This window comes from Copadichromis virginalis, linkage group LG5 (assembly GCF_057382275.1).
Source record: "Copadichromis virginalis isolate Kocher_CV1m ecotype Utaka linkage group LG5, C_Virginalis_male_GT1.1, whole genome shotgun sequence".
NCBI lineage: Eukaryota > Metazoa > Chordata > Actinopteri > Cichliformes > Cichlidae > Copadichromis > Copadichromis virginalis.
The window spans coordinates 20,921,198-20,943,726 of NC_140622.1; the positions used below are offsets into that span (position 1 = coordinate 20,921,198).

Genomic DNA, 22,529 nt, shown 5'->3' on the forward strand with positions numbered 1-22,529 from the left:
GCAAGCCCCACCCCTCTTCCAAAATCACCCAATCAGAAACACGCAGCTGTCGCTGGGAGGAGACGAGATACCTAGGAGAGGATCAAGCAAACAAAGAGGAAGGAGAGAAAACATGGGGGAGGGTAGAACATGAAAAATGCTTCATACAAAACAAAACAGTGGAGATTTTTTTTAAAGTTTGCTGTACTTGAAGGTTTCATCGATGTTTTTGCTTTAGAGATCGGCTACAGTTTTCAAGTCCTGTTATTTTAATTTGCACCAAACATAAGCAGTGAATTTAACACCAAAGCAAGCAGGAAATCTAAATTGTTCTTACACTATACCTCTTTGATTATTTTTTCTTTTCGGGGGGACTTTTTCACATCCCATTGATCAGGGCAAAGGTGTGAAAGGTGTATGAGTGAAATACACAACAAATGAGATGGGTATGAAATCTAGATGTTGCTTGTGTTAATGTCATAAGGGAAGGTGGCTCAGGTGGCTTCACATAAAAAAAGCTCTTATCTTTTTTAGATGAGAATGAGAGCATTTGCCTTAAAGCAGGAGCTCAAGAAGTTAATAACTACTCCCTCATATGGAACAGATCATACAGATCACTTCCTTGTTTACAACTTTCAACTGCACATACCATCCATTAACATGCATGGGTCGTGTGAGGGCTGAAATGTGTGTTGCCAAAACAACATAAGTTCTTATAAATTACCTCAGAAGTACAGTCTTTAAGTTTATACTTAGATGAACACTGGGCTGGCAAAGTGAGACCTAAGTTCAGACCTAAAATAGAGATGCACTGAAAGAAAGACACACACAGTGTCATCATTCATCAGGGATGACCATGTTTCATCAGGTACCAATAACAAAATGGCACACAATCCAGGAAGCCCAGTTTGCATAGCACATTTATCTGTCACTCTGCATCTCCCCAGTGCAGTTTCAGGGAAAGTTGTTTATCCAAATCACGTGCCAAAAAGCCTTTTGCCAGCTCTCTTGCAAAACCATTTCCTTCCGCGACCCCATCTGTTGATTTTACAGAGATAATAATACACACATGAAAACAGCTCTCATGAGCTCAACACCTGGGTTTTGTGTGGCACCCAAGCTGTCTCCAAGCAGTAAACTCAAGTGAATAACTGAGGAGGTACAACTTTTTTTTAAAGTACTTTAACAGCATCAGAGCCATTTATTTACACTGAATACAAACAAATCATGTTACTGTTGATACAGTTTTCACTATCTTGACAGTGTCCCATCTGTAAAGAACAACATCCTTTTCAATAAAGTGCACATTCCATTAATAATTTCCATTATTCCTTTATGAATTGAACATTTGTCCAAACAGACTCCAGATACAAGAAAGAAGAATGAAAGACCTCTGAAAGAATCTTCTAGTCAAGCTAGCTAATATAACCCAAAAATCCCCTTCAATATCAAAGAGGTCATTGAAAAGCCCCAAAACTTCTTTTTGAGTGTCAGTTAGCCTAATAAGTTTGACTAGTGTACCAGGCCACATCAAGGTGCATGCACTAATCTCTTATGTTCCAGTTCTGTACTGGGATTACACACAAGAGGAAAATATCCCAGAGCCATACAGGGAAGGATTTTAATGGTCAGCACACAGAGAAGGCACCCACTTGTACTTAAAAACTTGAAATTCTTGAAAGCATTATTTATGAAAGAGGAAGAGACCACCTGGCTTGTTATCACCAGATAGCTCCAAAAGAGGCAGGGTGCAAAAATGGCTTATATTTCTAAGTCACAGTGAAATCAAAAAATACAGTGCTACTAACATTAAATGTACACAATTTTTGAGTTCACAAATCTACATAACAGTTGTGATATTACAGCAGATCCAGTCTGAGGATACAACAAATCGTGTGGGTATTTAAACATAATGAGCTGTCAGCTTTCCAACGTAGTCTCCTTAGCCACAAATGATGGATCGGTGTTATGTCAGCTTAGCATGGATCCATGTCTCTGGAAAAGAGTGCTTGGTTGTGCCACGGGACCCGCAATCCAGCTGTGAATCAGAGCAGTGATTCAATTTCCTTGAACCTCTCTTCATATATGCACACCACATAATGCTCAAAACCCAGGAATCACTGCAAACTCTGTCCACCATAGATGCAGCAGAAAACTCACTGAACAAAGGCATAAGTATCTTAACCAATGAAAAACAAAAATGGTCTGTTTTAATGCAACAACTTTTAAATTCAGTACTACTTATAAATGGATCGGTCTGATCTTAGTGGCAGGTTCTTAGTGCCATGGTAATACATGTTTACATATAAGCAGTCAAGCAAATTAGTGGTTAACACTGTTACCTGACAGCAAGAAAGTCCTGGATTCTTGCTGTTTGGATTTTGCATGTCCTCCCTGAAACTGCGTGGGTTCTCTCATGTACTCTTGCTTCCTCCCACACTCCAATGCATGGTGTTAGGTTAACTGGTGGTTCTCAGGTGTTGATGTGAAAGTCAGTGGTTGTCTGCTTCTCTGTCTGTGTTAGCTCTGCAACAGATTGGTGATGTGTCCGGGGTGCTTACTGTCTCTCAGCCTATGGCAGCTGAGATTGGGCCCAGCACACCCGTGAAAATCAAAGAAAATGGGTTAATGGATGAATATGGATGGATGGATGGATGGATGGATGGATGGATGGGTGGGTGGGTGGGTGGGTGGATCGAGCCTATATCAATAGAAATAGTGGATTTGTTCAGAGCAATGCAACTTTCAAAGGGTCATAATCAGGTCATAATCAAACCATAATCAGCTCAACTTATAACAGAGAATACACGTACAGCTGAAGGTAGCTACATCTAGAAAATGTGACCTATCTTGTTTTTCCATAGCAAGCTTAGGAAACACTATCCGTCTACAATTGTCTACAATATACCCAGTAATACAAAATCTGAGCTGGCAATGGCCTTGTGTCGATATGACATGTGGTTGCTCAAACTGTAGCGGGCACCTAAGCAACCTGACGGATTTAACAGCATTATCTTCAAATACACTAACACATTCCTCAAGTACATTCCCGGAGCTACATGGAGCCCATTAGACCAAAGCGCAGTCACGTCCTACAGTGGGATGACAAAAGGGGAGAGGCGGTCTGCATAGTTTATCCCCATAAAAGTTCATGTTGCTGATGTCCTCCTCACTGATGATGTTAATGAGCAACATGGACATTCAGTTTTAGAAGTTGGAGGCCACAAATCATTGTGCTTCTGAGTGCTGAAGGTGCGTGCGTATGAGTGACAGTTTAAAATATTAACGTATTGCTTCAAAGAAAGCTACTCGGTGCACTGAGCTATGGCAGCAAAATCCTTTTTAAACTGGTGGAGACAAATGCATGCATTCACCAGATGCCTTGACATCAGATAATTGCAGTGATTAAAGTTGCTGTGTCCTCATCAAGCTGATGTTGAAGATAATGCTATGCTATGAGACGCAGACTTTCATGAGACAATCAGCTAGAGCGTAACGTCCCCCGCCCCCTACCCCCACACCCACAGGAAACATCTTGTCTATTTCTCTTAAGTATAAGGAAAGGTGTGGACAAGCCTGGAATCTCTTGTAAACATGTCATACGTGAGAAACTGTATGGTCAAACAGATCACTGGTAGTGTCAAAGTTTATGGTTCCATCTTTGTATTTGTCATCACTCACGTGCCTGTTTTGGAAATACTGGGACATGTTTATTGCCTCATTGTTATGGCTTAGTTTCTACAGTACGTGCAGCACATCAGTGCTCGGCCTGCAACAGCACGTCACCATGGGAACAGTTTGGAAGGGATGGTGCCCAGAGAATGGAGTAATTTAGGAGAAGATGCAGATTGGTTTTCCAAAGTAGAAGTACTAGTTTTTAAAAGAGAAATTTAAAGGTGTAAATGAAAAGTCAAATAAGGAGTTCACGTTGGACTCACTTATTAATATACATGAACACATAGGACACGTCGACGTCAGGCCCCTTTCGACATCTGTCTGGTGATCTGTTATAGCTCAGCTGACACATTTTTCTCATGTATAAACTGCCAACCAAGCCACTGCCAATACCACCCCTCCTCCCCCACACAACCTTACCCTTGACTCCTAACCTCCAGTAAACAACAACAAGTTAGATTTATACTAACACTGTACACTGATACTAGCTCCTCAAGACCTGGAAAAGAAATTAGGTCAGATTTTTATGCTCCTTGTCCAGGATCCAGGTGGCCAGGTTCTGTCTGCAAGTGGGCTTTGGGTACAAGCCAAGCGGCCGCACCAAGTCTGTTTCACATGATCTGACCCAGACAGTCGCCAGTAGCCCGGCTCCCTCCAGCCCGTGCCCCACATCCTGACTGGCCAACCATCGCATCCAATTTTCGCTAAAGTTAAAGGAAAGTAGGTGTCAGTCTCGGACAAATGGACCAGAATGAATCAGCGCTTGGAGGGAATTATTGAACATCTATAGCTAGGGCAACCTATAACATTTAACACATCCTATCCAGTGCTGCAGAAACCCTTCATCATCCCATAAATCTGCTCTGCACTCACTGCCACCAGCGTTCATTTTGCAGCTTTGTGAAACATAAAATATATGTGATGATGATGATTTTCTGATGATAAAGGTGCAATATTTTTATCTCTATTTTTTATTTTGCACATTCTCTTACTTTTTTCCTTTTTATACCCAGTCACTGGAAAACATTATGGATATTTTTTGTGTCTGAACCCCCCCAATATACTTTCATACGTAAGATTACAAAGCATCCTATCAACACAGCAATCCTTGATGTTTTACTGCTCACTGTATCTGCACTCCAAATCAATGTCAACACCTCCACGATTTAAGAGCATGCTGCATGGCTCATGGTTTCTGATGCACATGCAAAGTCTGATGCACGTGCACAAACACACACACATGCACACAGAGATGCACACAAACAATCACAAAGTATACTTCACTGAAAAACAACAAATCAACTCCTCTTGATGCTAATCGCCAACATGTACATTCAGTACAAGCACTGTGGTCATAAGTTTAAAGCCACCATGCTTCCCAGTGCTGTAAACAGGACAAGTGCAAAACAAAACAAAACAAAACCACACACTGTCCACACTTAATTTGATTTTGTGCTGGTAAAAAAAACTTATTCAGCAGATAAGCAAAGTAATGGGTACTTCTTTGTTTTCATGAAATGCAATTTGAACCTCTATGCATGTTCTATTTTGCTTTCTCAAAACAGCAGCGGAGAGTCACAAATATTAACTGCCCTTGACTTCCAACTAAAATCTGGTCTCATGAATGCATTCTTTGAGGTTTACTATGAAGCTGAGCGAAGTTTCCAACCACGCAAATTAGTCCAAATGATATTATCTGTCTTAAACTGTGCAAACTTGCAGGACTTGTTGTGCTGGGCTCTTCCTGTACCTAACTGTACATTAACAAGTTCCATATAACCCAAGTATGCTGAGGTTGAGTGAAGGAAAAAAAAGCTTCTTAAAAACACCCCCTCGCTCCTCCAGTTCTACACGTGTTACACAAGATGTCACGTGGCTTAGAACCATCAAAATGTAGAACCATAATATTTTGATTTTCATGCACACACACGTGCACACTCAAACACATGAGGCATGATTAGTCTGAGCTCTGACTTGTGCACGCTGAAGAGTCAGCCCCAAAACAAACAGTGCAGGGATACAATTACCATTCAAGGGCTTTCATGAAACTCAAGTTTATTAGGGCACATGGAAATAACTCTTAGTTCAAACTGGAGAGGCATGACTGACTTTTTTCTAGTGGTGGTGAAAAGTGAATTCACAATTGTTTTTCAACTTCAAAAGCCATGTACATGAGTGCTCCTGCCGTGTGCAGTGGCCTCCTCACTACTCTGTGGTGTATACCAGTTTTCTTTTTCCAGGAAAAATGGGGTAAACATCATCTGTTAAAAGTCAAATTCAAGACTCCTCCCACTTGGCTGCACACAGTAAGGTTTTTGTTTTTATTCTGCAGATATAAGGGCTTCTGGAGTTCCCTTGCATACCAGTGGTGTCTGAGCTTGTGCGAGTGTGTGTATGTCTCTGTGTGGCACATGTGTGCATGCCTCTGGGTTTGTGTGCATGTGCAGCTGTACGTGTTTGAGAGGGAAGGAGTGAATATAGGTCCTGTCTTCTCATGCTGTGTTATGTAACAGTCCAGTAAATTCAATCTGTCTGTATCTGAACCCCATGACATTATATTGATACAAAGTGCAGGCTGTCCAGAGGTGGCAGCTCTACGAATTCAAAAACACAGCCATGCTGTTGCAACTAATTTCAGACTTACCATTAAACTGCCTAACCTCTAATTCGTATATGCTGCCCCTGTCAATTCTGACAGTTCAAGCTGGGAGGAGTTTTGAGCATGACTTTGAGCGCATAATGTTTACCTCATTTTTCCTGGAAAAAGAAAGTACATATAGTGGTGAGGACTCGCGTACAGGACCTTTGCACTTTCATTTTTCACCACCTCCAAAAAAAGCAAAAACAGGATTTTATTTTTCACTGCATTAAGAAAAGTTTGGACAGCAAGCAGCCTTTGACAATGATGCAAGTCAAATGCATGGCCTCATGTATCAATCCAGTTAAATGTCTTTAGAACTGCAAACTTTGAAAGAATGTGAACCTCCAGAAGTTATCCAACTCCCTAGAAACTAGGAAATAGTTCAAGATTTTGGTGGGAAATCCTGGAAGATGTCCTTAAAGGGAGACGCGTCTTAAAGGGAGCTAAAATGTTTCGTTCTAGCTCAAAACAGAGAATTAACTGCAGGGCAAAAAAAGATGATTTTGAGATTCAGAAAGAGATTGTGATGTAGCAGGTTAAGTTCATCAGTCAGCATAAAGGTTTGCTTACATGCCCTATTTTCCCATTTATGTATTCAGTTCTGAATTAAATTTGAAATTTACTCAGTCATGTGATGTACTATAAAACTCTCGATGTTTAGTTAGTGACCTAGCCAGTTTGTACTTCAATACTGAAGACTGAGTAGCCTGACGACTGTGAGAAACCATCAATACTCTATCACATAGAATGGCTTTAAACTAGGCTACTATTGACTTTGGTGCTGCATCTGCTTTTAGTCCTGAGCACTGAAACACACCAATGCAAAAGCTGAGAGTTGATCTGTTTACAGCACAAACCTACAGCCACAAGAAACTGCTCTTTTGCACGAGTCCATAACGAGTTGCTTAAGACATTGTCCAGATGGTGTTGGCTTTGTGGGGCTCACTGCCAATATCGTTCACATCAGCATGTATTTGAAAGTGCCATCACATCCCTACTTACTCTGGTACAAGTTAGAAAAAAAGAGACCAGGGTTCATATGTTCCCAAGGCTGCTGTCAGAAAAGAGTTACTGTGAAGCACTTTGAGAGCATGCATTCCCAAAAGTCCATCTCTGTTCCAAAAACTGAAGTGCAGTTCTTAGTATTATGTTTCTAAGAACTGAATGTTTTTAGTTTCATATCATAGTCTGAGAGTATATCAGAGGAATAAAGTAAAGTAAATGTTATCTGCCACTGCAGAGCATTTTGCTTAGACATCTCTAATCCTAATTCCAAAATAGTTGGGACACTGTGTAAAATGTAAAAAACAACAAAATGCAAATCTCTGCAAATGTTATAAAATTTCATTCACAATATAGAACATAGAAAACATATCAAATCTTTAAACTGATAAAAGTTTGAATGTGATGACAGCAACGCTTCTTAAAAATGTTACATTGGGGCAACAAAGGTCTGAAAAGTAGGTGGCACTAAAAAGAAATGGCTGGAGAAACATTTAGCAACTAATTACATTTATTGGTAAGAGTTCAGTAACATGACTGGATATAAAGAGAGCTTCTTAGAGAGACAGAGCTTCTCAGAAGTAAAACTAGGCAGAGGTTTAACAACCTGCATCCACAAATTGTGGAACAATTTCTGAATAATGTAAAAGAGTTTCAAAATGTCATCATCTACAGGATATAATATCAACAGATTCTGAGAATTTGAAGAAACGTCTGTATGCAAAGGACATGGCCTTGGCGTTAAGGCCTGCATTAAAAACAGGTATGGTTCTGTCATCAAAAGCACTTCATGGTCTCAGGAAAACTTCTAACACTAGAAATCGATGTCTGTGACCACAGTCTACTGTGCCATCTACAAATTCAGGTCAAAGCTATATCATCAACAGAAATGTTGTTGTTTTCTCCGGGCCAACGTTCATTTAAAATGCACTGTCTGTTCTGTCAGACAAATCAAACTTTAAAATCATTTTTCATAAAAACACTGCATATTGCTTCATTACAACAACATAGCTTCACAGTGGTGCTGAAGGCCACACCTTTTAGCAACTGAAACATCTGGCACATCATTATATTACAAAAATGAAAAAGAGGACCCAGGGCTGTTGCCTCAGACAAGAATTCCTCATTTCTCTGCCAAAATTGTTAGCACACATGCTACACAGATGCTACACAGTGGTAAACATTTCCAGTTTATCTAACAAGCAGCAAAATGTTCCTCCGGCTTTTTCTTTGTAGAACCTAGACTTGTAGTCAAGACTGCCTAAACCAAGACCAAGACAATACCAAAACAAGAGGGTATCGAGACCAAGACAAGACCAAGACCATGACAGACCGAGTCAAGACCAAGACAAATTTGAGACGAGACCGAGACAAAAAAGTCTTTAAACTGCAGCCAAATGCTGCTTCGTTTACGGGTGTCAGGCATATTTATGTGTTTTTGCTTTGCACTCGCACAGCCCTCCTCACCACTGTCTACTGTCTCACTCACTTACTGAGAGGACAGACACACGCTGTCGCGTCTCTCACCTTCTCTGTTTTTCACATAATGATATTATCCTATATCCTCGCATGCGATTGGCCACAATATGGAGGGATTGGAGCATAGCTGAGCCACTGTGTGAGAACTGAGCATCGAAAGGAAATTAAGTGAGGAGCCGGCTCTTGCTCAATGGGAGTCGACTCTTCTGATTCACTACAAAGCACTCTCTAAGCACAGCTCTTAGAGCTGAAGCTTTTGCGCATGACACATTATCGAACGTCATGTCATAGATACTGTTGACTCCAAATCTCCCGACCACTATGTCAATCTGAGACAGCAAGACCAAGACATCGAGACCAAGACAAGACCGAGACCAAAGTTTGTCGAGACCAAGACAAGACCAAGACCACGTAAAAGTGGTCTCAAAACCGGTCTCAAGACCAAGACCAGTCTCGAGACATCCAACTCTAGTAGAACCACTTACTGTTCCAGCCCTCTGTTATCCCAACCCAACTTTTTGGAGATGTGTTGGAGCCATCAAATAAAAATGTTTGTTCTTTTTAAGTTTAAACATATTTATGATTTTATGTTCTATTGTGAAAAGAAATGGCTGCATGAGTTTTGCAGATCAGTGCATTCTGTTTTTAGAACAGCCAATTGTATTTCAGATCTCAATGTAAGTTACATGCGCTTAGTAACTTAACTCGAGCTCTTTGCAACATGAATTAGTTTTGTGGAGTGTTACTCTTTCATTTTCAATATTAAACGGTCAGAGCCTACTTTATAACACACTGATTTTAGTTGAAGAAGTAACCCCATGATAGACGTAAACCTGCAGATTTCAGAGGTATATGTACTGCTGTGTCCTGCAGCAGCATCACACAAAGTTAGATTTCTCTGAACATCCCTGAAAGTGCTGACTCAAAAGCAGTACTTGACTTACCTGAAACAGGCCAAAAACAGAACTTTGATTAAGGAGAGTGAGTGGCACTTAGGACTTAGCCTCATTGCAAATAGTGGTATCTAAAAAAAGTGGACTGAATGAGAGCTGGCACAACACACATTTTGTATTCACGTGTCACAGTCCTCCCCTATTTTCTAACTACTTGCCAGCCCATCTGCAGTCTGCATGTTGTTGCTCAATATCACATTAGGTTAGTTACTCTGAATCAATCTGTATGCTACAGTGATTGTTCTGCAACACTGCAGTGGCTTTTTTCTGGCCCTGTGTTTTAATGTCACGTTGATATCTAGCCACAGTGAATTGTTCTGTTCATAACTTTAATGGACAGAATACACAGGTGTAGATAAGTGCTCAGTGGTCCTGGGATCAAGTCATTGCTTTATGTAGATGATGTCGTCCTGTTGGCTTCATTGACTGATGACCTTTAGCTTGGGATGGGCTGTTTTCTTTTCAGGCTGCTGCAGCATCTGTAATCTGGGTATCTCTGAGCTCCTGAGCACTTACATATCACTCTAATTGAGGTAAAAACCGAGCCACTGATAAACTTGTGTTTCCAACCTGGTGCACAAGTTACAAAAATCAACAAGCTAATACAACACCAAAGCACAGTGGGTGTCAATGATGTCATTTTTGGTGCATAGCACTGTTCACAAGCGTGAAAAAAACCAAGTGCTATGAGTGTGCATATTCAAAGTGTGGAAATAAGTGATTTACAATCTAAATCAATCTAAGAATCTAAAGAAACAGCTGAGAAACAAAGTCCCTGACATTTATCAGTCAAAGAGTTACAAAGACATTTCTAAGGTTTTGGGCCTTTGGTGAATCACAGCGACAACCATTATCCAGAAACAGAAAACAAAACTTGGAACAGTGGTGTACTTTACCAGCAGTGAACAGCCCACAAACTTTACTCCAAGAGTGCATGGACAACTCATTCAGGAGGTTGCCAAAGAACCCAGAACAACATCTAAAGAACTACAAACCTCACTTAAAGGGAACCCCGGCTAATACCACATATATGTTATTGAAAGCACAGTGCATATTTTAGTGCAAACATGTCTTAATAGCTGGGGTTCCCTTTAAGGTCAGAGTTCATGACTGAGCAATAAGAAAGAGATTGGGCAAAAATGGCATCCATGGGAGAGCTCCAAGGAGAAAATCACTGCTGACTAAAAACGACACAAAGCAAGCAAGCCTCTGTCTGATCTGTCGATGTGCGGTAGAGGAACTCTATAGGGGGCTTTGCTGTCTCCATTCCTGTTCACCTTGTACATCTCAGGCCTTCAGTACAACTTTAACCTGGCACACCTACAGCAATACTCGAATGTTTCTATTGTGGTTGGATTTTTATTGTGGTTGGAGCACAAAGCGCTAGTGGATGATTTTGTGTAGTGGTCTGGGGGGACTCATCTGCTTCTGAGTATGAATAAGGCCAGAGAGAGATGGTGATGACCTGTGTCTTTTATGGCACAAGATGTTGATGTGGTGCACACTGACAACAACTGGAAGACCAACACGGAGGGTGTGTAAGCCCTATTTCCTAAGGAAGCTGAGATCCTCCAACGTGTGCAGCAAAGGGATGATTGAGATCGACTCAACTGAGATCAACTGTTTTTCCATAACAATCCAGCACTGTCCAACGTGCATGGTTGTCGCCATAGCAATGCATCCCAGTGTCTCATGACGTAATTAATATGCAACATGAACACTACAAAAAGGTGGAGGTCACGGCAAGAGTATACCTGCTGCTTGGTGTGTGGCTTTTCGTCAGACTCGGAAACCACGGCGTTGTCTTTTATAGTCATTTTCCTCATTGCCAGGTTTCACAAAAGGCGGTTTTAATTTTTGTGAACGAGATGCTCTTATGACTTATCAAGTGATTCTACTGACCAGCTAATCGGTGGCACTGAGTTTGACAATGTCACATTTTAGTACCTTCTCAGATCACTTCGAACCCTGCAGGTACTAAAAAAAAACCTGGTACCAGGTATGTGGCGAACTGTGCTGAGTCGATCCGACTAGGTACTACTGGGAAAGGGGCTATTGTGACATCACTGTTACAGGTCTTTCAAGCAGTCCTAGAAGTGTGCATATAATACCAAATTCGCATATAATGGCAAACATCCTCTCGGCAATTCTCAATGTCAGCAATGCCAATTAAGATCTAGCCTCAGCTCAGTACACTTACCCAATTACAGGACCTTGTTTCCATTTTCATATCTTGAACTTCCATCTGCAAGTTTTGGAGAGTGCAGCAACTCGCAAATTTCTCCCTTCCTTGGTTTCCATGTGTCTTTAATGTGGGCAGAAGAATTCAAGAATCTGCAAGGTAAAATCTAATTTAAATGGTCTCTTGCTGCAATCCCCATTCGCCTCAGTTTATTCATAGCAGTTAGCTATGATTAGTCACTTATCTAGTGCTATTTAGCGATCATCTTAATTTTGTCTGGAATTTTCTCTTGTCAACACTAAAAAACCCACTAAATTTCAGTTCAGTTCAATACTTGCTTCAGCTAGTCACTCCTTGTTAACAAACTTAAATTCCTTGTCTAATCATTCAGCCCAATCAATCCAACAGCCTGATCATTCACATTCATCTAGTGTTAAATCTGCAGCAATTCTAGCTAAAACGATTGCATTTAACCCTCCGGAGCTTCCTCCTCGTAAACCTTCTAAAATTTCAGTAGGGTCATGTTTTGAATTAACTGCACAGATAAATGCCTTTTTAGTTCTAAGAGTCATGAGGTGCATTTCCTTAACCCTAACCTGTATAAGCCCACTACACTGCAATAATTATCACATTAAAGCTTTTAAGTTTTTCACTACCAAGTTATATGAAGTAGTCAATGTTTATCTGCAGAATTCAGTTGAGGGGTCCCAGCAACTTTATCGGGTAGGTCTGGATTCCAGAAGCCTCTGTATATCGCAGCTTCAGCCTGTGTTCATATCCTCGTTTTAATCAGGAACACCTTGTTTCCGTATATCCTGATAGGATGATATGTTTAGCTTTGATTTTTATATCCACATGAGCCATTTGTACAGAAGTTCTTTCAGTTCAGTACAATGAGCCTTACATAATAATAATAATAATGATACTTTTCTGTTAGTCTGAGAAACATCCATTAGGTAAATCTCTCTTGTTGTTCACATGTTGATTATTGGCTTACTGACCCTTACTAGCCAATTCAAGCTTTCACCTCATCTTAGGCCATCTTATTTCTTAGATGATTTTGCATACCATGTGTGCAGTTTCTAGGCATTTTAAGTATCCTAGATAATCTTAATGAGTTAACCATCTATTAAACTTTAGCTTCCTCCCCTGTTTGGCCATCTGACTCTCTTTACTCAAGCCATTGTTTGTCTTCAAATCATTGCCGACAATCATTTTCTCGTGATTATTCATCCTGGCTCTCCAGTGCGACTTCTATTACTTTCTGCCATTAAAGGTTATCTCGGAAGGTTTGCCATACCTGCTCAATATTTTGATTTGTATGTCCTTTTCTATGTCTTCATATTTCCTCTGTCTTTGGGGTTTTAAACATTTAGCACCATGTTTCAGGGGTACTATTGTCAGTAATAGTTAGAAGGAGTAGCCCACCTGAGTTTCTGCTGTTTCCTGTCCTCCACAGGAATTATTCAAGCATGCTTCTTATAAAGTCAAGCTGGCAATATGTGCATTCTAAAGATGGATCCTCGAAACGACCTGAAATTAGAACTAGTAAATCAGTATCTCCATCTCTGCTGTTTCATGGTGAAATTTCAAGTTCAGCCTCAGCAGCTTTACAAGCCTTTCCATCCCATTTATTTATATAATGCCAAATCACTCAAGTCTAAAACTCTTGGCACATCAGCACATAGCTGGTAGTGGTATCGCGGTCTCTGTCTTTTCTCCTGCTTCGTCAACTCTCAGCCTCATTACAGTCTCTGTGCTCTATCCTGGCCAATAGTGGCCTTGAGCCTTAATACAGGCTCTTTTTTCGCCTCTTCCTTTAGCAACTCTCAGTCTTATCGCAGGCGCTCTGCTTTCTCTGCCTTATTGCATGTTCTGGCTTTGTCCCAGCCTTCAGTGGCCTTGAACTTTAAACCAGGTTTTCCTTTCTCTCCTGACCTTTGCCAAACTCTCAGGCCTATTGCAGACCTTCTGCTCTTGCTGCTGTTTTTGCAACTCTCAGCCCATTCAAAGACCCTCTGTTGTCAACTGGCCTTCAGCGGCCCTGAGCCTTAGTGCATGCTCTTCTCTTTTCTGTCTTGCAACTTGCAGCCTTTGGCAGGCTCTCTGCACTCTGCTGTACATCAGCTCCAAGCCTATCAAAGACTCTCCCTCTCTGTTATGCATTTTACGCCTTGCCCTGTGCCATGCATTACTGCCAACATTCATGCATTAATTTCCCTGTAGGTAGGATCTTCCTGCCACGATAAGACTGCTTTCTTTTCCTTGGGAGTCCTGGTGGCTAATCTAAGGTTTATATCACTTCCACATTCCCACACTGTCAAGCTGATTGTGACAATCAAGCTGATTGTCACAATCAGCTTGTCACAATCAGTATGCAGAGTGAAGACTGATTGGCCTTCTTCAGGCCAATCAGTCTTCACTTTGCATACTTTAAATCTCACTGCACATTTGTCATTCTTCCTTGCAGACGCTTTGTGGAATCCACCTCCATCCCATCACTGCCTCTCTCTCCTGGATCAGGTTCCATTCAAGTCTCCACCTGAATAATAATATTGCCCATAAGTTAAATATCTAAATAATATCTGTGACTATTTGCAAACAGGCTTGCAATAACAACCTGAGGTGATAAGTAACCACTGGACTCATGAGTTCACATTGACTAGAAAAAGTAAAAGAAAAAAAAATCCAAAATCACTTAATGTAGTTTAAGTTTTCATTGAGATACTTATATAACATTGGACTGAAAATCAGCTTGTAGGTTTTTATGGTGACCCTTGTGTTACCATAGGCTGCTGTATTATTGTGTATTTTATATCAGTGGTAATGGTGTGTATAGGACACCTGCAAATGGATTAGATCTGACAGACATGATAAAATGCACGATGCACATTTCCAATAATCTTTGTGAGTAGTCTTAGCATAAATTCTGGGGGCTTGGATTAAATCTGTAGCTAAGTGTTTGTGGGTGCCAGCTCTAAGCTGTAGTGCTAGGGCGCTGCAGTGTTTTTCTGCTTATTCTCAAAGCACGTGATGATTGATGCACGTTTCTGCAGAGGCTGTAGCCAAAGAACTACATTTTCCTATCCCTCCATCCCTCCATCCCTCCATCACCCACTCCCTCAAGGTCTCTCTTCCTCTTTCTGCTGATATACAGGACTCCCTCCTTTATCTCCAAAAGTATTTACATAAATTAACATGATTGTTTAAATAGCTCAAAAATCTACCTCTGTCTTCATATCCCTGTATTTTATTGCATAGTATCAAGGTGAGATAATGATAACAAAAAACAAAACAAAACCTTTTTCTCAGTTTTGCAATGTAATGCATTTCAACATTGTTCATTGCATTGCATCACAGATAACCGAAAGCCCAATTTCTTTCTTTAACTACTGTCACTTATAATATTTTTATCATTGAAAGTGGTAGCATCCTCCTACGATTTATTGCAAAACCCACAGCATGGATTACTTCTTTCAAGCATATTCTATCCCATCCCACCTGCGTCTCCCTCTCCACTGCCACCCCTCGCTCTGCTGCAGTGTGGAATTTTCCAACCAGAGCAAGTGCTGCAGTGCCGAGGCTCAGACTGATGGTGTACAGGAAGATGAAAAGGATAGAGGAGGAGGGCAGGGTGAGCGCTACTTAGCACACATCACAAAAAAACTGAGCCATTGTGAGGATAGATCCATCACCTCACCTCCCTACATGAATTCATTGGAAAAATACCAGACACAGAAGCAGCACTGAAGAGTTGGCGAGCACCCACAACATAGGATAATAGATGTGAGCATATTGATGTAAATTGAATAATAAGTATAGCACTATAATTAAAAAAAATGCACAAAAATAGTGCATAATATCCTCATATATATGTGAAAGTAGTTGTAGTTTTCTTCCTTTTTTTATTTATTTATTTTTTTTACTTGCTAACAGGGCCTGCATTTTTTTTTTGAATGCTTTTACTTCTGGCAAAATAACTCCATATGCATTTGTCACATATGACAAACCGCTCACAGATTTATATTATGTCATAAAATTCAGCATCACTATGCGGCCGGAGGATGTGCGGTAATTCTCAGCACTGGTTAGATTAGTTGTTAGGGACGACGAGTTCCCATCAACTGATCTGACGAACAGCAAACAGTCAGATACTGCAGCATCTTTGGTGTAAACGTGGAGGAGGTGATTGGAAATGTGTTAATGACAATCTGTGACTGTGACAACGATGCAGCAGTGAGCATTTGAGATAACGTGGCAATGTCTGCAACTCCGGGTATTTAGTGGCTAAATCATAAGGGAAAATTTCTGCTGCAGTCTGTTGGGCCAGTGTTAAAATGATGACGTTGTAAAAGGTAATCAGAGTGGGAAACTGTGTGTGGGTGTGTGTGTGTGGCTACTCTTTAGATTATTGCCCTGCGTCACCAGATGTGTAGAGCATGACATCATTTACCCAGTGGACATCTCCAGTAACCTCTGTGGTGACATTCTCATACTTTCTGTCCTGCACACGACGAGGCATGCACTCACCCCAAAACATTAACTCTGTGCAGTTAACCATTAGATGTATCATTCTCCGATGAGAGACATGGCAGCATACAGGATTCCGGGAAAATAAAATCAACTTATAACAAGTGAATAAGCTGTCAGTGCAGAGATATACGCAAAGAAAAATCAAACCTAGAAGATCACGCAAAACTGAATATGCCAAAAATACAGTTATCAAATACCACTAAAGAAAGGTTATAATCAGCAAAATATCATGTTTTCAACCAAATTCAGTCCAGTTGCAATAGACTGCTGTGGTAGTGGGTATTGCTGAGTAAATGTATCTGTAATTTGCTTACACTTTCAATTTCTTTATAATAACGATATCATTTGTATTTTTTTCAAGCAGCCTTTTAAAAAGTCTCCATCTTTCAAAAAAAAAAAATCATAAAGATGCCAAATGAATGCCAATATTAACATGTAAACAGGGTTACGTTTAAATTTGTGCCACTCTGTTGCTTCCCAGCCTTCTATGCCTGCACTGTTACCAGTGCTCACATAAAAGAAAGAAAACACTGACTTGTTTGGTAATGGTGGAGCAGGACTACCCACTTTAAAGCAGACAGTGGATGTTATTGCCAGTTCTACCAGCCTGTTGTCTGTAAAAGAAAAAGGCAGCTGATAGTGAACCTGTCCAAAAAGCTGAGCATCAGGAGGGGGATAAACATTCCTCACACTGTGGCCTTTATAACCTAATAATGCAACACAGGTAGGTTACACTCATCTACAGAGAGAAAATTGATTTAATATTATTTCTGATTGCAAAGATTTGTAATCTACTTCTTATTAGATGGCATCTTATTCTTATTTTAAGTAAACTAGATTTCAGGGCACAGTGTTGAAAGCTTTGATCCAGTCTGCAGTAGTGTATCCTGCAACATAAACTGGAGCTCAGTGGAATATAAAACCAGTCCATATTGGATTAGAAATGTCAAGGCAACTATTTGGCAAACAGCTAAGCTTACATCACATTAACTGAAAGTTAATTAATAAAGTTTGACATACATGAGATCTATCCAGGAAAACAAATACGCACCAGTGCGGATATGTATGTATGTATGTTTGAGAAAAACCAGCCACTCATCCTATCATTTGCTGCTCTTTTTCTGTCACTTTCTGATGCCAAAGGAAACTGGACCCAGTGAGCCTCAGTGACAGGAGAAGTTTTATGAGAATCCTGAGAGGTTTGGGACCTGGGCCAGTCTAGGCCACTGCCACAGATGCCAATCATCTGTCCTTGTATGTAAAAAGTCTGGGACACTGTCAAAACAACCACAAAAGAATGGAAGAGTGGAATGAAACTCTAGTTTAATAAGTAAGCAGTAAGAAACTCACATGTTAATTCATACTAACTTAAGAACAAATCCCTATGTTAGCCCTTTACATACACGGCATAAACCATCATTGACATCACCATCTCCTCTAAGCTTTTAATATTATAAAGTGTATTCTTTTCAGTGATGGCTCTACAGCAATGTTATCTTAAGCCCTGGCCTATGTACAGTCCTTTCAGCCTGTCTGACTCAATTTGTCCCATGTAATAATCGCAGGGTTGCATAACACTGACCCGCAAGCCCATCATCACAACTACGAGCGGTAAATCCCAGAGATCAAGAAAGGGTCCATACAAAAGGAGGACAAAAAGAACAATGAAGAGATAGGATGAAACAGAAGAAGTCATGGATGTAAAGCCGTTTGACTGGCAGGCAGCAAAGGGCATTTGGCTCTATTCCCTGAGCACACAGACAGCTGAGAACATTGTGCTCAGACGAAGGGCACTGCCAGAAAAGATAGCAGCTTACACTGTGAAAACAAATGTCAACACAAACTCTCAGTGAACAGCGTTCCCAGTTACCATTTGCTGTCAGGAACACTAAAGTGACAAGGCTTAAGGAAATAAGTCAAGTGGTAATTATGCCGACAGGTAATGCACTGCTGGGATAATGAAATGAGCTGCTTGAGGAGTCAAGAGATTCTCTAAGCTAATCCGTATTTCCCACCTATTCTCCCTGATTGGGTGCATAGTCTTCATAAAAAGCTCTGCCAAAAAAAGCGCTGGGAACTGGGACAGGTTCTCCCAAGGTGTAAGAAAAAGTATGTGAGAAAAATTAGAAATGAGATGGAAAGTTTTACTAAAGCTTCACATGAAGGAATGAAAGACTGGTAAATTAGTGGCTGTGCAGGAGAACATTTTCTGTTAATGAGAACAGCTTAAATATAGCAGCAGAGGAAGAGGAAGTTGAGACAGAATCCCCCAGAGTTTCCAGTCAGCATGTTTTTCATCCGTGGTCCTGATGATGAACTTACGTATATGTCCACAGTATACCATGTTAGACTTGGAGCAGGACATGGGGATCTTGCACTGATTTGTGTTATGAATGTAACAAATGATCCACATGCAATAATTTTTAGTAGCCCTAACACAATCTCTGTGCCTGTGTTCACTAAATAAATGATCTGAATGGAGGTGCAGATTTGTAGCACAAACAGAGATTAAGACTGTCGGGGTCATTTTATGCTGTCAAAAATTCCAATCCATTACATCATAACTGCTTTTTAGATAGTTAAATAATGTCTGAAGCCCTTGCCAACGACGCCTCTCTGATGTGAGAAAGTAGCAATTTCAGTAGCTTTCCACTGCAAGCAGAGATTTATCAAATGTGTGGAGGTGAGAAAGTGAGAGTGGTTTGGCTTTTTATCTACATCTTCATTCTGTTTATGCCACTCCTTCCTCCCATTGAGCACACTCAGACCCACATAAGCCAGTGAGTGCTACTCAGACCTTCTCTTACATAAGTGAGATGTCAGGTTTTCAGCCCGTAGTCAACACCCAGCTTTGTTTTGCTTTAATCATGTCAAGACACTTAAGCCAAGCTTGTTGCATTTAATTATTTTATTCAAAAACATCAACACTCTTTGAAGTGTTGATGTTTTTTTTTTCCATGGGTGTGAGTGATTATCCCGTCTAAGTAGAACTTAGCTGACGAGGAAATTTCGGAAGTATCACCACAAGGAGCAAATGTAAGCACAAGCCAAGGGTCAGGAATACTGCTAACATGCCTCCACAGAGATCCTTTGCCTTACATAACGTCCAGTGAATGTTAGTGCTGCACAGTTTGTGACAGATGCACTGAGAAAGATCCTTGATTTTTTTTTTCTTCACAGCCTTGGCTTAGAAAAGAAGAATGAAAATAGCGCTCTGGCAGTGGCTCAGTCATTTTCTGTTCTTTCTACTATGGAGCAATGGAGGATGAGAGATTTTGTGAATAGAATAATTATGTGTAAGACATGTCAGACTGCCTAAATCTAAATACCTGAAGATGATTCTTATGAGAGGGGACTAAAATTAAGAGTAGTTCTAATGGTTATCATACTATATACACAGACAAAAGCGTTTTACAGCAATATTCCATCACATTACATACCTGATGCTAATCCAGACTGGAAGTTATTTCACTTGTCAGCTCCTCTCTCATTGTTCTTAAATAAAGGCATTTTACTGGGACATGCTTTTAACAGAGAAATTTGTTTTTCCATCACCTCCAGCGTAATGCTAACTACTGTTAGCTTGCCTGCAAACACAGATGAATTGCCAGCTGCCTAAAATCACAAAACTAGTTTCAGCTAATTCTCCGAATGGATGGTGTTACATGTTAATTAGCTTCTAACTGGCTTCTTTGTGCAAAATATTTTAAAGTTACATAGTAACCAATGAAAGATTCACACTTTTCATTGCTCAGTAGCTACCCCTCAGCATGCTTACTTGCTAACAGCTTCTGTGCGATGGTCTGGCACTGATCCCGCTTGATAACAGTAATGCTAACAAGATATCTAATATGAAACCTGATCAGTTTTTCTTTTTTGTATCGATATGCAGTATATGTTGGTGGTTTTTTTGTATGCTGTATATGCTGGTTGTTCATTGACCTAAGCTAACATTAGTTTGAAACACTGTTGCAAGGCAGTAAACAAGAGCTAGATAGACATATATCTGTCAAGTCTGTAGATCTCTTTAAAGACATATGCAAATGTTCAGTTTTGTATGTCTGAGTTCTTTCATAATAATTCAATTAAATATACAATTGTTGTAGCCAATCCAACTAAAGCTATAAATTTGTCTGTTTCATCTACCCACCCTGTGACAAGAAAAGCTCAGAATATATTTATAGCGAGCTTAAAATTACAACTCTATGCCCTGGGTACTTTTTTTTGGAGTTGTACTGTAGCTGTAATGGTACAGATGTTTGGTGATATTGCATGTCATTGTGTGTCAGGACTCCTCAGGGAGTACGTGTTTCATTTGTTCATCCTAACCCCTTCACTGTGTGTCCTGAGATCCTGGAATGTGGTAATGCAACACTACACAATCTCGTTGTGTAGACTCAACCAGCTGCTTAACACTTCAGGGCACCTTACACAGTTAACGATCCTGTGTAGGACAACGTGTGTTTCTGCCAGTGAGTGGAAGATAAAATGAGTTCAGAGAGATAATTATACCAACCCTATGGGCTCTTTTGATGCTCTCAAGAGAAACTGTAAGAATAGAATAGAATGATCTCATCACAACCTCGACCTCATTTATTTTCCATCACGTGCGAAAGACGAGAGGACCTCGAGGGTGTTACAATTATCCCACTACTCGGGGTGCCCGTGCTGTCAAGTAGTGATCTTAGCACCAATCTACTTTCAAAGAGACTGGATCGACGTGTAGTCTGCAGTCATCACAGTTGGAATATATTGTGAAGGAGATTAATTTCACTGGATGGAAGTTATATGGAGGACATTCTCTTAACCTATAATAGACGCACAAAATCTAATAATGTTTACTGCAAGAAGAAGTATAAATGAAATATTCGGACTCGACCTAATATTGCCAACTTGTATAGTTTCTTTTTTTGTGTTTAATGAGCCAGGCTTAGCAAACTCCCAGCCAAGTGTCTGCTCCTTTCCCTGCCTCTAGAAAATGTCTGATCTGTGTAAACAGCGGGAAGGGCCGGATTACGCACGACATTAGGTCTACATAAATGCATGTAGAGAGAGGGATGATTGGTAGGCTTGCGAAGATGCGGTTGCTTCACCTGGTGTTTAGAAAAGCTTGCTTCTGCTGAGCTGACAGTCCTGCCACACTGTGACCCAGCAAAGACAATGCCAAATGATGGCCCTGACTCCCTGATGGCCGGAGGTTTTTAAGAGATGACATCCCTGTCTCTGCAAATCCTGCAAACATCACAGTTGGAGCATCATTGGGGTGCGATTATACCAGATTCCCTATCATCAGAGGACTTATAGGAATAATCACCTTGCTGTCAGATGATATATGAGGGTTTTGAATATAATTTTCTTTTTGCTGGAGTCAGGGCTGAGTAAGACTATCTTACAAAGACCTGCACATGTGCCAACGCCCTTGATGTGTTCCCTCTCGATCTGAGCAACAGGGCACAGGTAGAGAAGAACACGTCGATCACGACAGCAGTCACCCCCAGAGCATTGCAACACTAATTGTGGAAGCACTCCTTTAATGTTCATTCCCATTCTATAAATAAAGATTTTCCAATGCACTAGTCAATGGGAATTCTTACCCTGATATAGAAGAGTCACTCCCGCTGTGGTATGTGTCTCACTGGATTGCATTACACTGTTTTCCATCAACAGCTAAGAGAACGGTGAGAAAAGGGGACAACCTGTAAATAATAACATCAAAGGACACCTCCGTACAGTCAAAACAGACACAAAGTTACCTCATACTTTTATTTGCTCTGCAAACATGCATGGCAGGAGTTTGACCTAATGTTCTGTACCTTTCTAGTTTTAGCTCAAGGTTTGTCTATGGCATTCCTACAATTGACATTTTTTTAAGATGAATTACATCTAAGTCAGAAAAACGATAGAAAGCAAAGGAAATTAAAAAATAAAGACAAGGACGTCTTCTTTTTGTTTCATCTGATAGATATTGCTTCTGTTTTGTTTTAAGAAGAATACACTTACATGTCAAATATAACAACAGCTTTCACTCTGTTGACCTTTAATACAAGTCTATTATGGAAACATTCAGTGGACTTTCTGTTTTTTC

At 40.4% G+C, this 22,529-nt stretch overlaps 1 long non-coding RNA gene across 1 annotated transcript; it reads right to left on the reverse strand.

The window, feature by feature from the left end:
- Nucleotides 1-1,162: 1,162 nt before the first annotated feature.
- Nucleotides 1,163-22,080, reverse strand: LOC146709592 (uncharacterized). Its single transcript, XR_014920647.1, has 3 exons — nt 22,039-22,080; nt 2,322-2,560; nt 1,163-2,017 (listed from the first exon to the last, which is right to left on the reverse strand). It is a non-coding gene; the product is annotated as an uncharacterized LOC146709592 (long non-coding RNA).
- Between the last annotated feature and the right edge of the window lie 449 nt (nt 22,081-22,529).